Source organism: Bicyclus anynana, chromosome 26 (assembly GCF_947172395.1).
Source record: "Bicyclus anynana chromosome 26, ilBicAnyn1.1, whole genome shotgun sequence".
NCBI classification, from domain to species: Eukaryota; Metazoa; Arthropoda; class Insecta; order Lepidoptera; family Nymphalidae; genus Bicyclus; species Bicyclus anynana.
In genome coordinates this window covers 8000028-8010027 of record NC_069108.1, presented here as the reverse complement: position 1 = coordinate 8010027, position 10000 = coordinate 8000028, and positions in this window count along the sequence as shown.

The following is a 10000-nucleotide window of genomic DNA, read 5'->3' as shown; positions in this document are numbered from 1 at the left end:
GAAGAGTTTTTAACAGATATTACTTAATACCGCATCTTTGGTATTTTTTTTACTCGATTTGTATGCCTATTTGTTATCTGTGAATGCTAGGTTTTCATTTTTAATCTGCGCCCAACTGTCAAGTGTGTTTGACAGCTGTCAGTTTTGTAGCTAACGCCAGCCATTTACCAAAGTACTGTATTAACGTTTATTGTGTATAGAGCGCTCGTTCGAGTTTGATACTTGCGCCGTTGTTGGAGTATCAAGTCGCGTCGGGCGCGCTACATCCGCCTCATTGTGCTCAGTCGTTTTTTATTATTTTATTAAATGCACTGCTAATTTAATTTATTTTCTTTTATTTATTTTTCTTTTTTTGTTGTACATTGATGACTTTGACGATGACTCGAGTTGTTTGGTATAACTTTTAATTTAATAAATCTATAATTTCAATTGAATAACCACGAACGTGTGGTTTGTTATGTGTGTCTGCACCTTTATTTTTAAATTGTCAACGTCAATCAATGGACAATTTTATAACCCCTGTTTTGTTTGCTTATTTTGGTGAATTAGCGCCAAATTAAATAAAAAAGTAAATAATTTATTTTTAATTCAGTTTGTTAAGAGTTTTTTTATTACCTCTGACAACATGTAGGTCTATTTTCTTTTTGACCCCAGAGGTGAATATAGCTAAATGACTGCCTTCTGGGGGAAGATTTCTTATATTAAGCCGAAGAAAAATATTAAAAAATGCGTTTTCTACTTGAACGGTTTAGGGTCTGGACCTCCCAAAGCTACCATGGCCCAAAATACATAGTTGCATACCTTCGTCATCATCATATCAGCCGATTAACGTTCACTGCAAGACATACGATCCTGAACGATGCAGAGCCATCTGCGAATCCCTGCGACTCGCTTAAAGTCGTCAGTCCACCTTGTCGCGAAACGCCTGATAACAAAAGCGATGTCGTGAGTGTGGTTTGCCTAAACAGCCAAAAACGCGAGGTTGTTGAAAAAAGAAAAAGAACTAGACAGAGGGTAGATCGATTCTGTTCCTAACAGCTGATTTCACTTCTCATCTCGCAACTTCAATCCCGTCATGACCACGATCCATGCAACTGGGTCGAAATATCGACATTAAAAATCTCTTCGAACTATGTGCCCCGCCTATTGCCTAGCTTCGCGACTCGAGCTATGTCGGTGACTTTGGTCCTTCTGCGGATCTCCTCATTTCTGATTCGATCACGCAGAGATACTCCGAGCATAGCTCGCTCCATCGCCCGCTGTGACTTGAGCCTTCCATACATTTGCATACCATACTATAATCTGGCAAGTCCGTTGGTACTCCTATGATATGCGGGCGACAGGGGGAAAGCCTGCGCGGGTGTAAAATCGCGCGTGCGGTGAAGTGACGTGCATCAGTCGTGGGTTTTTCATTCATCGCTACACGCCCCCCCGGCCCGCGCGCATCGGTAGTGTTACGAACGAAGTTGCTAACCTATAAACGAGGGAGGTCTGGCATTTACAGACAGTCCAATTACTAAAACTATCGGATTGTTCTTAATAATAATAATAATAATAAATAGTAAAATTAACAATCATTGCTCGACGCACTGATCGTTGTTTATATAAGATATTGTATATGTTTAAAATTAAAAAGAAAAATTCGCAAATGGGAAAATCCATTGGGGTAAGCATTTCTTTATGTTTATATGAAGTGCAGGCGCGTTCCACTTTGTTTTTGTCGTTAAGTTAAGCGCGAGTAGGTTTTAAGTATTGGATTTTTAAAAAGTTATCAATTTCGCGTGTTTAAAGTTTGCTTCTGTCTTTACTTGCGTTTGAATTTTCTTAGAAGGGTAAAAATTTGCAATAATAATTTTAATTAATTAAATATGTGTGTAAAGAATAGAAATAATTATATTTTAGTGCTTTTGTAAGGTCCTGTAAATTTTTCATCTGTATGTATTTGTATAGTCTGTACTTTAAAAAGTCAAGTGAAATGTTGCTCGTTCGATGCGTTTCAAATTCTACCAAAATTCTCTACCAATATAAAATCTTTTATCGTTGTCAGCTGTTTAATTTTTAGTTACAAAGCACGATTACGCTGATTTAAGAGTTGTTCCACGATATTTAGGTCCGTAAAAGTATCGATATTTAGTGTTGTTGTAGGTATCGGTATTTTTATTAGTAGTTATGCGAGGAACGATATTTTAATGATATTTTAATGCATTTTTTTAGAGAGACCAAAAAAAAAATAGTTTTTAAATAAGCAAGAAACTTTTTCTATATTTGTTATTATCATGAAACAATGGATGCTAACTATAGAATAATTTATGTATTGGTAATAAAAAACCAATAATATTCTGTTTTACTTAATTATGTAGACCATTAACTTAATTTTTCATCATTATCACTATCATCATCATCACTAATCACCTAACTAGTGTTGGTTTAGCCTTTGCGACAATTTTATCGATATCGATACTTTTTGCGGATTCTACGATATATGTATAAAATCAATGTTGTGCTTGAATAGTGTTGCCAAAGTTCAAATACAGCTGCCAATGATAGTGAGCTCATCCTAGCTGTAAAGCTGTATAATAAGTTGGGTGATGTATTTATAACTAAGTAATATGCGATGTATGTAATTATATCCGTTAAAAAAAACAGTTTAATAGCTAGGCTGGGCCTACAATACTTGTTTTATATGATATAGACTGTATGGGGTATAGACACGGCTTTTATAAATAAACAAATGAATAGTGCACCAGTCCAGTTGTATTTGTAGCTTAGTGCAGTGTATATAGCGTGTATCTAATGTGTATACATAGTGATTATATATTATATAAATGGTATTTTTGCATGACTTTAATAATGTAAAATGTTCAACTGTATATTTAATTTGTTCTAATAGAAATTTCCATTAGTGTGATCCCACTTTTGATAAAAATCATTTGTAATGGTTTCATATATACAAGGCTTGGTTGTATGGAAATCTGTATAAACGTAATCAAAGGTTATCTAAAGAAAAATTTCCACGTTTGCGTGAGTATTCTTATATACTTGCAGACGTAAAATTTGTTTTGTGGTTATTAATATAAACTTGTGTGCGAGATGTAAATGAAAAAAATCTACATGGTGGTCTAATTTTCCAATGGGTTTTTATTTTATTTATCATTCTAAATAAGTCTAAAGCTAAATTAAGTATATCTATAAAATACAATTAGCTGACAAATTCGGTGATCTTGAGCATAGTGTGAATAGACAGACAAATGATTAATAGATTGCAAATTCGTTTACACAAATGGAAATTTGTATGAGACCAGAGCGTAGCGAGCCGTGTGATTTACTTACGTTTTTCTACTCACGATTGCGCTCCCGTTCGCTTCGTCCAAACGTCACTTGTGCCCCCGTCCTAGCGTTGACGAATTTAGCCCTTTTTGATAATTTAATATCGCCTGTTGCTAAGCGGTTTTTTATCGATATTTCCGGCTCTGCACATCCCTACTCGTATATTTTTGTGACTATAAAAGCACTACTTTTTAGGTACCTAATTACGTTTTGAAGTTTGTGTTTATAAAATATAAATTCAAGTCTTGAGCCGAGCAAGACCCGAGAATAAAACATAAAAGATTTAAATGTTCTGTATGACGCCAAAAAAAATGGAATATCCGAATTTAACGGTAACAAACATGAAGGTACACAATTATTTAAAACAGCCACTCCAAATGACGCCTACGATGCGTTACAGTTGCCAGTCAACAAATTCTATATTATATTTATACCATCCTCTTGCTTATAACAAGAAATTTGGAACAACAAGAAAGGACTTTTAAAAACAGTGTTCAGAAAAAAGATTAAAAACCGCTTAATCACAACCAATCCGCTTGATCGAAAGACTTTAGAGCGTTTTTCGTATTTAAAAAAATCTGCAGATGTGTGTATTTAGATGTAACGAAGTTTTATATAATAAAATTGAGAGTCTGTGCGAGCCAAACCTTCATGATTTTATTATAGCTGTTTGTCAGCCCATTTTTATTATGTACCATAGGTAAATAATAACATGGGCTTACATGTATTTTTTAGCTTAGGTAAATAACCTTTACCATAGGTAAATAATAAGGGCATTCTATGAAGTTTAGACCATGGCGGTTTTGGAAGGTAGCAGGTTTCCAGATCCTCGACAATCAAGAAGTCTTTTATTTTATATAGGTACCGATATTATTAATAAAAGTTTAAACACAGATAAAATATAGACTATCATAACAGATAGCGTTTTGGATCGTATTGTCAAAAATATTTAATAATTAATTTTTTTATGTCTCAAAAAAGTGACAACTAGGCTATTCAGTTTCTAAAACCTGCTAACTCCCAAAGCTACTCTCCTTATAAAGCTCCATAGTTTCCTTAATGGTAGATACATGGACTGACAAACTTTTGGCTTTTAATGACAAATGTCTAGCCACGCAGGCTCTCAGTACATAAAGAAAAAATTGTAAGTAAAGCACATTGCAATTTGTTTGTAGGCGCCACAGTGGCGCCGTATTCCATGCAATAACTTTTCTATACGAATTAAATATTAAAATATAAAAATTTAATATATTAAGAGTGTAGGTTCGTTAGTGTTGTGCTGCGCTCCCTGTGTGTTTTCGTGCAAGGTTCTGGGTGAAATGGTGGGTAAATGCTGCATAAAACTAATTAAAATATGTCTTTAATCCGTAGCTATTCCATTATGTTTCGACATTTCGTACCATAATGGATATTAAATTTATCGCAGGATTGTTTGGTATAGCGATTTTGGACGTCATCGACCATTTCATTAACTCAAGTCGTATCACTTGTTGAGGTAACCATAGATTATTTACGCCCTTGAATTTCGTTTTTCGATGAACGAAAAAGCCATAATATCCAAGATATATTTTTATTAGTTTTATCGTAAGCTTGGATGTCGTTGTTGCTTAATTTTTTCATCTTTATAATAATAGTTAATAGACAAAATCTCAGAACTACTTATCAATATGCTTGACTGGTTGATTTCAAACAAATCTTATTATTAATATAAATATATTCTGTCCCTTATCACGGGAAACATTGTGAAAGAGATAGTTATACTTTTATCTATGTTTAGTACATAGATTTGTCTACTGGTCTCTGGTTTATTTTAATCTAAAAAAATATCTTATAAAATTTTTAGCGTCTTTTCGATACAAATGAATACTACAAAAATATTTTAATTAATCTTTCATACTTTTTATAGCAGCAACGACGTAGACTTCATTAAAATATTTCTCTATTCGAATGAAACTTTTTTTATATTTGTACTAAAATAAAAATGTATTTCAAACACTTGTGCTATTTTTTTTTTGCATAGATCTTCTGTGTTTCGTATATAGGCTTGATTTAGAAGTTGAGGTTTGACCCATAGTATAGATAAAACGCTGTGTTGTGGATCTTTAACCCTAGTTTGTAATACTGAATTCAATTGACCTTCTAATAGCATATGAAATGTAAAGGAAATTGTTGCAGTATCAGCCATTTTGTTTCGTTTCACTTACAATACACTCACTGCATTTAAAATACCTATATATTTAGTGATTTGGGATTACTTAGATATTTTGAAATTAAATGAGTAACCATTTTTTGCTGTGTTAAAATTATTTAAGACGCAATTTTATTGTTCTTGGACGTGATCAGTTTCTGATGGCAAGAGACGTGTACAAAATATATATTTACCTGCGAAACAAAGCATCTTGTTACAAACATACCGAATCGTATAGATTTTAACCTTTAATCGCTTGAGACTGGTATAAAAAATATAATATCGAAGTTTGGCTGAAAGATCTATTTTAAGCAGTGGCGTGCATTTTGTATATGCATTTTATGCGCTGCCTACCATCATAATTCAATGCAATCCTATATTGGAAAAGGGGTTTTCCATTTTGTACGAATAATCCCTACCCTAGTTAATCTTGTACACGATGGGCCGCTACAAATGCATGAAGGTCGTTTCTAACTCGAATCTCCTACTATATCATATCTTTGCCTCAGAGAAAACTGTGAAAGGGATAGCTGTAATGTCGATTTCGTTTATTATAGAGATTTGTAAATGACCCAGTGTTTACAGTGCCTTTTTACAACGCTCTCCGTGGAGAACGACAGGATTGTAATATAAAATGAAGCTACCTCCTTTAAAACACCAATATTTAAAAATAAAATAATATAAAATCTTTTTATATTGCTTCTATTAATAAAATAACATGTATCCATACTTAAATTATGCTAGCAGACACCAAGTTTCACAAGCGTAGTTCCCGTTCCCGTTATAAAATATAGGTATAACAAATATTAATCGCTGATAATGTAGCTTTTGTAATGGTTGAAGAATTTAAAACATAGGCCAGGCTGTATCTTTCATTCAGGATATTTTGTATGAAATTAATTCATGTGACAGGACGTTTGCTGGGTCAGTTAAATCATGTGAAAACATTTAATCTACGTGTTGGTATGTTTTACTCATAATATGACTGTGAACTGATTAATTGAGAATAGTATACGAATAAGCCTTGATTATATACTCAAATACCTTAATGTGGTATGTTTTAAGTACAAATTTTTAAAGAATTCCGTTATTTGAATGGAGATTTACGAAATTACATTAATCCTAAGTTGAGAAGTCTAAAATAAACCTGTCCTTCTCCACGGGCAATAGTATGAAGAGGATAGCAATAATTTTATGTCTATCTAGAGATGTATGTAGTAGAAGCGCCGATTTCATACAAACTCAGATAGTAGTTATAGCTTCCACGAATCATAGGACCAATTTTTTTATATTTTACACACACAAGTTTGTATCTTTGTACTTGCTTGTAAATGGTGAATTTAATAATTTAATAAGTATTGTGTGCTTTTACTTAATATGTTGTAATGCAACGGCAAACCGAATATACTGCGTGTGCGTACGCAAAGTTTCGTCCACAGATTTCATAAGTTCTACTGTAGGGTTGTCAAATATTTCTACTATATATATATTTTGAAAAAAAAAAACGGGTAATAGCACTATATTTTTAACTTAAAAACAATTTTATTTACATTGACTGATGCGATAGCGAAAAATTCCAACCACTTTCACACAGGAAGTAAAAGTAAAAGAAATTGTAATGATTTTCCCTGGAAATTTTTACAATGCATCTTGAGTTTGACTTTGTTAATAATCTCAAAAAATTGTTAAAAAACGCAAGAATTTCTTAAAAATATAGTTTTTTTTTTAATAAATAAAGCAATATTTTGTGTTATTAATTTTTAAAATGTTGAATTTATACTTTATTTTAAAAATATTATTAAAACAAACGACAACCCGATCTGTAGGACGCAACTTTGAACGCAATCATAACTGCAGGCTGGTAACGAAATGCAGACTATGATATATCTACGTTTAATAGATTTAAGAAGATATTCTTTTAAGAAGATAATATACGAGTTTCGATTACGAATTATACCATTTTATTCGTATTTGGTTAAATGGGGCCACAATCTTGACCATCTTGAAACCCTTGATTTGATGAAATATCTCTATAATGTCTTTATATATCGTCAATATTTTAATCTCGGTATAATAATTAAAGATAAGAAGGCAATCAAAAACATGACGTATATGAGTAACTTATCGAAATAACGATATATTTTTTCTAACATTGCGATACCGAGTATTTAAAATACCATAACGATATATATATGTCGATATTTTTTGTGGTCCCGGATCACGACACTAAGTACGATTTTGAGCAACACTATTATAATATTTTGTAATCTTACACAAAAATAATCTCGAATATTTCTTCAAACTTTTTTCTAAAAAAAAATAATGAGATAATTTGGTCATTAAATTATATTGTCATATATTTTCCTAAATACGCATTGTTTTACTTTCCATAGAAGTGTAAACATTTTTAAAATTTTTGAACACGCGCCATTTTGATAATTCAGTATTGCCAGATGAAACTAGACGCTTATAAAACAGTAGTAATTTATTGTGACGTTTTGTGAACGCTTCAACTGTTAATAAATATAATTAAATGAAAAAGTAATAACAGATCGAGAGCTTGCGACGGCCCGACATACCTCATTTTAGGAAGACTGAAAGTTTGTCAGTCACCTCTCCTACCCTAAGTAAATACGGTAGCCAATAGGTTAGTTGAGTCATATCAAATTTAATATAAACAATATTAATTTCGCATAGAATATGGAATAAGGGTCCGAAATATATCGATATTAATTAATAAGACTTAACGTTTTCATAAAAAAACTTAATTTAAAAATCATGTATTTTTCAAAAACGCTGTCGTCCATTTTGTGACTTCACAATGTTACTTGACGATCTATTTGTAAGAGATTTGTTATAGTGACGTCATAAAACAGTTGAAATATTAAACCATCATGGGCGAAATGCGTTTTGGCTCGTATTGTCAAAAACGTATTTAAAAATTAAAATTTTCATGTAATCACGTCTCACAAAAATGTGACGTTTTTTTTTTATTTTTAGAAGGATCACGAACAATTTAAGACCATTTAAAAAAAAGTGTTAACTAGCCTAGTGTTTGTACTGTGGTGGCTTTGGATGATACCAGGTTTCAAGGGTCCTTGCAACATATTTTTTTTTAATATTTTAAAATAATGTGAGAAATGTCAAAGGAGAAATCATAGTCCCACTATCTTTGTTAGGTTGCCACGAAATTAACGGTCTGGCGCTCAGACTAATTACATATGAACCAGTATCGCATCCAAATTTACAAACAAAATTGCCAATCATTTAATGAGAGGGACAAGGTAACTCGCATATGAAACATGTATTTTGTCTGGTTCATGTCACTATACCAAATCTTTTTAATCTACCTGGTTTGTGCAACTGTTATGGTGGTAAAGTTTTTTTTTTTTAATAAATTAAGGGGCCCATTTACATTTACAAAAATATTAGATTAACGATAATTAGTTTGACGTTTAGTACATCAAGTGCGTTAGTGACGTCACAAAATGGACGTCAGCGTTTTAGACGTTTGGGAAATTCCAAAAAATACTGGATTTTTAAAGATGGTCCATTTCAGATCCACTCTTGTACTTCGTGTCATTTAAATTTAAAAAATATAAGGAATTTATTAAAATTAAAATAAGTAAATAAATACAACTAAATAAAATAATTTTTTGAGTTAAATCAAGATGGCGCCCGTATAGCAACTATGACATAACAATTGACAGCAAACGTCAAAACGACTACTGCGTTGAAAATGTCATCAATCCGCCATTACTATCCATATTAGTGTTGCATTTCTTGAGATAGAATGAATATTATTTCGAAAGAATTAAAGTAAATTCGTAGATCTGTATAATCGAAACAAGTTAAAAATTTTATTTTCTTTTATTTCCGCCAAGGTACAATGACTGCTCCTGGGCTCCATATAATTTTGGACCATTTCCTTTAGTTTTATAAGAAATCCTAACTTTTAGAAATTGATATCGATATATTTCGGACCCTTATTCCATGTTCTATACGAAATTAATATTGTTTATATTAAATTTGATATGAGTCAACTACCGTATTGGCTACCATACTTACTTAGGGCAGAAGCATGGGCTTCAAACTTCCACTTCAAAATGGGGTATGTCAAGCTAATGGCTTTCTGTCCATAATGATCGTCAACGAATAACGCTTTGTTCATTATAGTAATAAATGATAAAGGTTGACTAGATTGTGTTAGGAGCGTCAGCGAGTGACGTCACCTCGGCGTGCAACACTACTGCGAATAAAGTAACTTTGAATAGATGCTTTGTTTTATTTTCCTATCCATAGCTCCTTCAAGATCATCATCATCATCATCATCATCATCATCATCATCATCATCATCATCATCATCATCATCATCATCATCATCATCATCATCATCATCATCATCATCATCATCATCATCACCATCATCATCATCATCATCACCATCATCATCATCATCACCATCATCATCATCATCATCATCAT